We start from the raw sequence: 7,707 nt of genomic DNA on the forward strand, positions 1-7,707 counted from the left end.
GGGTGGCCCGTAGGAGCGATGTTTGGGGCACATCCTGCCATTCAGTCCCTGATTTATTTCCGACATGAGCTTTTATCAAAACGTCCCCACTGACAAGAGAGGGGCAGCGGCAGATAATAATAAAGATAGCTAATGGAGCAGGGTTGCGTTGGAATTGGACCAAATCCTCCTTTTCCCCGACTTTGAATGCTAAATGAATCACTCAGATTTATACGGAGGTGGAAGCCTCACAAGGTCCGCACCAGGGCAAAATAGGGTTACAATTCAATAAAACGCGCGGCGATGCTTTATTGACTAATGAACCTACCGTGCCGCCAACTGCTGTATTTTACTGTCGCGGACCCTAACTGCCTGGCAATTACGTTGTGAGTGTTTGCTAAAGACGTGCCTGTCTTCCCCCCAAGATCTGGAAGCAGGTTCCGCGCGAGAAGCTCCGGAGGAAGCAGGTCGCACACCTCTCCCGAGTCTTCTGGGGATAGAAGCCAGGCGCCGATAATAACAGTGCAAACAAGTGGAGGCTGCTATTTTTAAATGAGCTGTTATTATTGACTAACAGAGGTTGTCGCGGGTGGGGTGACAAAGCCTCGGGAGCCAGGATGCTGCTGTGAAGACCTGCACCCGAGAGCTCGTTAATGAGAACAGCTAAGTGCAGAGCGAAGTGCTCACCGCCGTCCTTCCTGGCCCCTCTCCCTGGGAGCTGCCGGCCGGAGGGCACCAGCCCGGGGTCTCTGGCCCCCGCCTGTCCCCAAACATTTGTCTGGGGACCTATCGCATCGTCAGGTAAGGTGAGGAGCGCATATGGAGAAACGGAGCGGTCACCACTGCAGGTGGCTCTGCCCCATGCATGCCGCGCCCGTGCGCCTGATGCGGGAGCTCCAGCAACCCCACGGTGATCCTTTGCATGCGGGCGTGGGCGCACACGTGGGCACACAGGCACACGCACCCGCGGGTGGAGTCTCCTCTGGCTCATTCCGGGTCTTTAGTGCCTTTAAAACGAACTCCAGTTTAGGGAATCTCAGCGTCTGTGCCACCGGGGCCAGTCTGCGACCCAGCAGTGGCTGCGCAGGACCGAATCGGCGACCGGGACGTGGCGGCGTCGCGCTCCGAAGGCTGGACCAGAAGGACCAACAGAACCGAGGGGTGAGCGGGTGGTGCTCTTCCTCCCCGTGCGATGGGCCTGCAAATGCCTCCGAGGACCCCGCTGGCCGGTGTGGACGGGATGCGCGGGGCGGGCGGGGAGGTGGGATATTGAAGCTCATGGATATTCAGAGTAAAAGCTGGTTGCAGGATGATTCATAGAGGATGGCTTCATCTTAGTTTTTTTTAACCCAACAAAGCACCTGGAAGGTACTTGCACGTGGTCCAGGAAGAGCCGCGTCAAGCCAAGAACAATGGGTGTTAATATGACACGGCGCTGACATCACGCCAGGCACCGTTCCAGACGTTTTCCGTATATTAACGAGCCTGCCACGCTCACAACCATCCTACGCGGCAGATGCCGTCCCGGCCCTCATGTGGCAGAGGGGGAAGGAAAGCGCAGAGAGCTGAAGTCACTGGCCCAGGCTCACAGGGCACTTGCGGGAGAGTGAGGACGCAGAGCCAGGCCCTGGGCGCCACACTCCACGCAGACGACCCTCCCCTCCGCCTCCTGTGCCCACCAGGCGCTGCTTGCCTGGGAAGAGGCCGAGGCCGGCAACCCAGGGAGCTTCAGACTCACTTCCTACCCCTCAGCCGATGGATCCCAAGCCCCTGTTAGGTGTGAGTGTGCAGCACGCGTATCCACACGGATTATGTAAGTGCGTGCTGAGCGCCACTCAGTGATGTCTGAGTCCGTGTTTTGATTTTTTTTGCGGGGGCGGGGGTGCGGGCACGAACCAGGTGGGAGAGGCAGAGGGAGTATCTCAAGCAGACTCCCTGCTGAGCTCAGAGCCCCACGTGGGCTTGATCCCACGACCCCTGAGGTCAAGACCTGAGCCCAAGCCAAGAGTCGGTTGCTTAACGGGTTGAGCCACCCACACACCCCATTATCTGTTCCTTTTTATTTATTTATTTTTGAAGATTTCATTTATTCATTCATGAAAGACACACGGGGGGGGGGGGCAGAGACACAGGCAGAGGGAGAAGCAGGCTCCATGCAGGGAGCCTGATGCAGGACTTGATCCCGGGACTCCAGGATCACGCCCTGGGCCAAAGGCAGACGCTCAACCACTGAGCCCCCCAGGCGTCCCCCCGTGTTTTGATTTTATGGTTTGATCGGTTGCCCAAGAGGCACTGTCCGGGTGCTGCAGACGCCCAAGGGAGACTTGACGGTGTGGACCCCGAGGACAGGCCAGGCGGCACACGGGGTGTTCTCCGCAGGTCTCACTCTGTCAAGTGGGAGGGAGGGGGTCCCGCGCCCGTGACCGGGTGGGCCTGCCGACCGCACTACACCACACTCGGCAGTGCTTGCTGTCACCTGAACACCACGCGTGGCTTTTTACTTTATCTTTTAATTTTTCTATCTATCATCTATCTATCATCTATCTATTTACTTACTTATATTTACTTACTTAATTTATTTTTGGCTTTTTACTTTATCTTTTAATTTTTCTATCTATCTATCATCTATCTATCTATCTATTTACTTACTTATATTTACTTACTTAATTTATTTTTGGCTTTTTGCTTTATCTTTTAGTTTTTCTCTATATTTATTTTCTTTCTTTCTTTCTTTCTTTCTTTCTTTCTTTCTTTCTTTCTATCTTTTTGGCTTTTTACTTTATTTATTTATTTTTAATTTATTTTTTTATTGGAGTTCAATTTGCCAACATACAGCATAACACCCAGTGCTCATCCACCAAGTGCCCCCCTCAGTGCCCGTCACCCAGTCACCCCCACCCCCCGCCCTCCTCCCCTTCCCCTACCCCTTGTTCCTTTCCCAGAGTTAGGAGTCGCTCATGTTCTGTACCCTCACTGATATTTTCACTCATTTTCTCTCGTTTCCCCTTTATTCCCTTTCACTATTTTTATATTCCCCAAATGAATGAGACCCTATAATGTTTGTCCTTCTCTGATTGACTTACTTCACTCAGCTTAGAGCAGAACAAATTAGTCACGCTCGATTCCTGTTACTGATGTAGATGTTGTTGTCTTTCGATGTTTTTTATCCAAATTCACCTAAGCTTTGTGGGTGTATTTACACGTGGTTGGTGAATTTGCCTTGTTTTCAGTTGCACAGAAGTTGAGTTTCTACAGGAACCGATGACAAGGGTAGAAACGTCCCAGGCTCATCCCCAGCCCCCACGTCCTTCCTGCTTGTCCCGCTGTGGCTGCGTCGGGCGTCTGCAGGGGCTCATCCCCGTTCTCTCCTGCCTGCCCTCTTCCCTCCTGGGGGGCCTGCAAGTCCTCTCCCTCCATCAGATCTTCCTCTGGGACGATCTCTAGAGCCCACTCCCCACGCTGTGTCTGACCTTCAGTAGACCTTAGCTTAGTGTTTTAAAATACATTAAACTGAGGGGGCGCCTGGGGGGCTTGACTGGTTGAGCATCTGCCTTGGGCTCAGGTCATGATCCCAGGGTTCTGGGTCCCTGCTCAGCGGGGAGTCTGCTTCTCCCTCTGCCCCTCCCCCTGCTCGCACTCTGTCTCTTTCTCTCTCTCTCTAATAAATAAAATCTTAAAAAATATAAAAATAAAATACATGAAATCGAGGGGATTGGAAAGACCACTTATGCTAACAAGGTGGTAGCTGGTGTAGGGTGCTGTGCATTTTTTAAAAAAGATTTTATTTATTTATTCATGAGAGTCACAGAGAGAGCAGCAGAGACACAGGCAGAGGGAGAAGCAGGCTCCATGCAGGGATCCCAATGCCTGACTCGATCCCGGGACCCCAGGATCACACCCTGGGCCGAAGGCAGATGCTCAACCGCAGAGGCACCCACGTTTCCCATTTAAGAGGACATGCCAAATTCAACAGAAAAGAAAAATCTGAAGATGGCATTTCAGCCACCATCAGACGTGAAGACGACGGCATCTACCCGTCCATGTGTCACACGCCTTGACCTTTGGGGTGCTGGTGAGTGGGGAGATCCTAACCTGGCACAGCGGGCTGGCAACCTATTCCTGAGAGGTCCAGCGCCTACGCCAAGGCGGTCATCGGCTCCTGGCTTCTGGGCCTCGGCACGCCGCCTCATCCCCGGCCACTGTGGGGCTCGGCCGTTGTGTGCGGGCATGATCCTCCCTGCAAGTGTGTTTTCCCAACAATGGAATGAAGGGTTTGCAGACCGTGACCTGGTGCGACACCCGCGAGACCTGGACTGGCTGCCCTCGCCCCCGCAGACGACGCTCCGGGGTGGGAGTGGGCGTTTGTGCCCACTGGCAGTGACCTGCCTCCCTCCCACCGGTCGGGCCACCCTCCAGGCGTGTCACTGATGAGTCCTCTGCACTGACCAGAGGGAAGGCTGACCCAACCCGCTTCATCACCAGGTCGGCGGGGAAACGTCTGGCTGCACAGAGGGGATGATTTGCCTCCAAACGCAGAGCCCGGTGCTGGGGACATAATGGGAATTTGTGACACTCGATGGAGAACTTGAGGCCCATAAACCCTTAGACAGTATGTAGTCGCTCATCTGTGACAGACATAATAGGGATAATCGTCACCTAATAAGTAATCCAGGGCTAATTAAATGTTACTAATACACGTTGCAAAGATTCTTTCTTCCCCTCTCCTACTCCTCCCGAGTGCCCTGCGTGAACGGGTGCACGAGAAGCTAGCTCCTGCGTGGGGAAAATGAGGAAAATAATGAAAAAGGAAAAAAAAAAGTCCGCCGCAATGGAGGTGAGAATGCTCGGTCCCTCACTCCCCAGAATCCCTTCCGTACACGCGCAGGCAGGCTCGCTCGCTGGGCTGGGCGGCGGTGGGGCACAGTGGCCCCGACGTCTTGCACACTTACAGCCGGTGTGGCCAAGGCATCATGTGACCATATAAACCACAGCTGGAGGCCAGGAGCCTGGCTTGGTAGACCAGTCGGCCGCTGGCGGTGAGCGAGCCAACGGATGGAGGGCAGGGGGCGAGCCTCCCGGGGCCAAGGCCGTTGTCCAAAGAAGGGGCAGCGAGAGCCCCCCACACGATGCTCTCGGGGGACGGGACGCCAGCTGCGGAGGGACGTCCCCACGGGGTTCCGCCACTTGTCCTGACGCCAGAGCTTTGGCGTAGATTGTCTCCTACACGCGGTGTCCTCCTGCCCTGGCCTTACGTGCCTCGTTCCACTCCTTCCCTGTCTCAACTGCTGTGTGTTTTTTTTTTTTTAAAAGACAGAATGAGGACTCTTATATTTGCATTTTTATTATTTTTTAAAGATTTTATTTATTTATTCATGAGACACAGAAAGAAGCAGAAACACAAGCAGAGGGAGAAGCAGCCTCCCTGCAGGGACCCTGATGCGGGACTCGATCCTGGGACCCCGGGGTCACCCCCTGAGTCGAAGGCAGACGCTCAATGGCTGAGCCACCCCGGCATCCCATTTTTGCATTTTTAAAGCAATGTCTTGAAAGCCCGCACTCATCTACAGTCGCCTCTTCTCTTCTTGACCGTGCCGAGATAGGTAGGATCAGCACTGTGGTCCCGTCTCATAGATGGGGAGCCCTGAGCCTGAAGAGATACTGAGCTGTGGCAAAAGTCAGCCAGTTAGAGGCAGAGCCAGGGCTCAAACACCACCCTCCAGCACGTAGCCCACAGCCCTGGAAGCCAGGCAGCATCAGAGGCACCACCAGTGGAGGAGGCCATACCACCGTGTACGCAGTGCGCAGCCTGTGCAACCATATGCAGCCCCCTGATTCGGCTGCTATGGACTTGAGCTGGGGTCAGACCGAGCCGCACCTCATTGGCCTGCTGCCTGCTACCCTCCATCTGACTCCCCTCTTTTCCTTCGTAAGGTTTCTGCTCCTCAAAACCTGCTTGCAGTGGTTTTGGGGCTTGTCATATGGCTTTGGCTCTCACCGCACCTCGTTACCTGCACCCAGCCTGCTCGCTGGCAGTCCCCGCCTCTGCCCCCCAACATTTTCCTACTTTCATTCCTGACAAAGAGCTGACCCAGTTCTTCTTTTGGGTCAGAAGTCACCTGCCCGTCTACGGGTGGTGGCATCTTGGGTAATCGTCCCTGACCCAGTGAACAGCGTCCAGGACTCGGGGTGGGACCGCCTGGTACAGAAGAGGGGGCATGCGCTTCCTGGGGGCTGAGATAGGGAGGCCCCACACCCTTCCTAGTGATCAGCCTGGACTGTTGCCTGTGGGGGACGGGGGAGCAGAGCCTCCTGTTGCCGGGAGTTGGCCCCGGGACTCCTTCCAAGGCTGAGGTCTGAAACCCTGAAGCCCGAACTATACCCCTTAGAAACACACAAAGGGGACAAGTCACCGTGTGGCTCATTTGCTGGAGTCTTCCCAGTGGAGCCGTCTACACTGCTGTTGGCCGGCGGCTGCAGGCAAGAGCTTTTCCGGCCCTAGCTGACGGCCACGTGGCCCTCACGGTTCTGCTGAGAGGCTCTGCCCAGATCAACTGGGGTGTGTCCCCGTGGGCCCGAGGGGCGTGGGTGCGCCCGACGGGCAAGCAGGTCACCTTGACAGAGGCGATGGAGGAAGGGGCTCTATGGATGTGGGGTCCGAAGGCCCGCGCTGTGACGCTGGCAAACCAGGGGACCCTCCGGGCTGCGCTTTCAGCTGTCAAATGGGGCCGGTGACTCCGCTGCTGGGGCGAATTGGAAGGCGGAGCGGGTAGGTGCTTGTGAAAGCGGGGTGTGCGCAGATGCCCAGCCCAGGTGAGCGCGCGGGGTCACGGCCCGGGGTGCACCTGCCTGGGGGTGACCCTCTCCCGGAGTGACCTCCCCCCGCCTGGCCTGGGTCACTCCGGGTTTCTCCCAGGTGTGGCTTGGCCTCTCCGTCCTGTAGGGCAAACAGGGGTCTTCTGGGGGGAAGCCGAGGCGCTCGTCTGCCCTCCGCTCTCGGCCTTTACCTCCATTCTCAGGGGTCATGGCCCATGGCCAGTCACTGTCATCCTTCCCCTTAATTTTGTTCCTTTCCTGAGCCCTGCACCGAAGAAAGGGAGCCCCGCAGAGCTCCCACCCCTTCCTATGTACAGGAGCCCGTTTTATGACTATGTTTTAAAAACTATTGGCGCAGTGTACGATAACACAGATGTGTCTGCCTCACAAGAGAACCGTGAATTTGCACTTCTCTCTTCTCGGTGACAGCTCCATTACCCCATAGATAGTCTCTTCTTTGGCCCTGGGGGGAAAAAAAAGCAGGGGGGAGATGGTGTTTCTCTGGCCATTGTCCCTTGCGGAGGGGAGACAGGGTCAATAGTGCTGGCACCCGCTGTCCCTGGCAGGTTCCCCACTCCGGGTCCCGGGACCTGCCCTGTGCGCAGCCCCCTGGCGATGGAGGAGCCCGAGTCTGCACCCCCCCGAGCAGCGCTAAAGCCATCACGGGAGAGATACCTGTTTTCCTGCGGGCTTCGTGCGGGCATGTCCCTGCGTGGCGGCGACCGGGCAGCGGGAGGCTTCGTGGGCTGCCTTACTACACCCTCACCGGCCTGACCTCAGCTGACAACTGCATGGGGAGCAGTCATGGGGCCCAGAGCTCCAGCAGCCTCTGGGGCAGGAGGTGGAGGCCCGGTGGGAGGTGGAGGCCCGGCAGGTGGCGGAGGCCGGGCAAGAGGAGAGCTGGGAGCCCGAGGC

The 7,707-nt window shown here is 56.3% G+C and overlaps 1 long non-coding RNA gene across 2 annotated transcripts; it reads left to right on the forward strand.

Moving 5' to 3' along the window:
* Nucleotides 1–1,432: 1,432 nt before the first annotated feature.
* On the forward strand, nt 1,433–4,678 carry LOC140625567 (uncharacterized). Of its 2 annotated transcripts, none has more exons than XR_012024931.1 (3): nt 1,433–1,792; nt 3,790–4,051; nt 4,462–4,678. It is a non-coding gene; the product is annotated as an uncharacterized lncRNA (long non-coding RNA). The 2 variants fall into 2 exon arrangements; XR_012024944.1 differs by having other exon boundaries at nt 3,870–4,051.
* The last annotated feature ends 3,029 nt before the right edge of the window (nt 4,679–7,707 follow it).

The sequence above is a fragment of the Canis lupus genome, chromosome 1 (assembly GCF_048164855.1).
Source record: "Canis lupus baileyi chromosome 1, mCanLup2.hap1, whole genome shotgun sequence".
NCBI lineage: Eukaryota > Metazoa > Chordata > Mammalia > Carnivora > Canidae > Canis > Canis lupus.